Source organism: Coffea eugenioides, chromosome 5 (assembly GCF_003713205.1).
Source record: "Coffea eugenioides isolate CCC68of chromosome 5, Ceug_1.0, whole genome shotgun sequence".
In the NCBI taxonomy this organism is placed as follows: Eukaryota; Viridiplantae; Streptophyta; class Magnoliopsida; order Gentianales; family Rubiaceae; genus Coffea; species Coffea eugenioides.
Genome location: NC_040039.1, coordinates 287,727 through 288,880, shown reverse-complemented (window position 1 = coordinate 288,880; position 1,154 = coordinate 287,727). Strand labels below are relative to the sequence as shown.

Here is a 1,154-nt window from a genome sequence, read left to right as displayed (position 1 = left end):
GCGATTTTGGTTGCCATGGCTGGTGGAATCCTGGTGGACGATTTGGGAATGCATTTTGTTGCCTGTTCCCATAACTGAGATTGGGATGGTCCCTCCAGCCCGGATTGTACGTATTGGAGTATGGGTCGTACTGCCTGCGGGGCGCGGGCACGCCTCCGGCCATGTTTACCTGTTCCGCTCCGTCCTCTTGCAAAATGGGGCACGAGTCTGTGCAATGGTCCATGCTAGTGCATATTCCACACACCTTCGCTCGCGGCGCGTCTCTCATGGCTAATTGCCTAACAACTGACGTCAGTTCTGACATTTGCTGCTGTAAGGATGAAATCTCTACCTCGTTGACTCTACGGGGAGGGTTGCTCTCACGGGAGCCAAATTGCTGGGAGTTCTCTGCCATGGCTTCGATGAGCTCCCACGCTTCCCTTGGTATCTTGTTTGCCAGTGCTCCCCCCACTTGCAGCGTCGATGATACTCCTATCGGTTGATTGGAGCCCTTCGTAGAAGTATTGGATTAACAGTTGCTCACTAATTTGATGCTGCGGGCATCTAGTGCACAACTTGTTAAACCTTTCCCAGTATTCATACAAGGACTCACCGGGATACTGTTTAATGCCGCAGATCTCCTTCCTCAAACTCGCAGCCCGGGATGTAGGGAAGAATTTTTTCAAAAACTTCTTTTTTAACTGTGCCCATGTGGTAATACTACCTGCTGGTAGGTAGTACAGCCAATCTTTAGCTGCATCTTTGAGAGAGAATGGAAAGGCTCTCAGTCTGATTTGCTCTTCAGTGACCCCAGGAGGTTTCATGCTAGAGCAAACTACCTCGAACTCCTTGACGTGCTTGTGGGGTTCTTCGCCAGAGAGACCATGGAAAGAAGGTAAGAGTTGAATCAACCCTGACTTCAGTTCGAAAGCAGTATTCTCCGCTAAAGCGGGGAATGTGATGCACAAGGGCTGGTGAGTCAGCTCCGGAGCAGCCAGCTCCCTCAATGTTTGGTTGTTGGCCATGCTTACTTCGTCTTCCGCTGGCTCGTTTGCGGCAAATAAGTGCCCTTCTTTTTGCCTCTTGGTCTCTTGCCTCCGCCTACGCGCTGCCTTCTCAATTTCAGGATCGTATACTAATTCACCTGTGCGAGAAGAACGGGGCATAAACTAGCA

The 1,154-nt window shown here is 50.7% G+C and overlaps 1 non-coding gene across 1 annotated transcript; it reads left to right on the top strand.

The window, feature by feature from the left end:
* The first annotated feature begins 525 nt into the window (after positions 1-525).
* Positions 526-632, top strand: LOC113772657. The gene has a single exon (XR_003468621.1). It is a non-coding gene; the product is annotated as a small nucleolar RNA R71 (small nucleolar RNA).
* Positions 633-1,154: the final 522 nt, after the last annotated feature.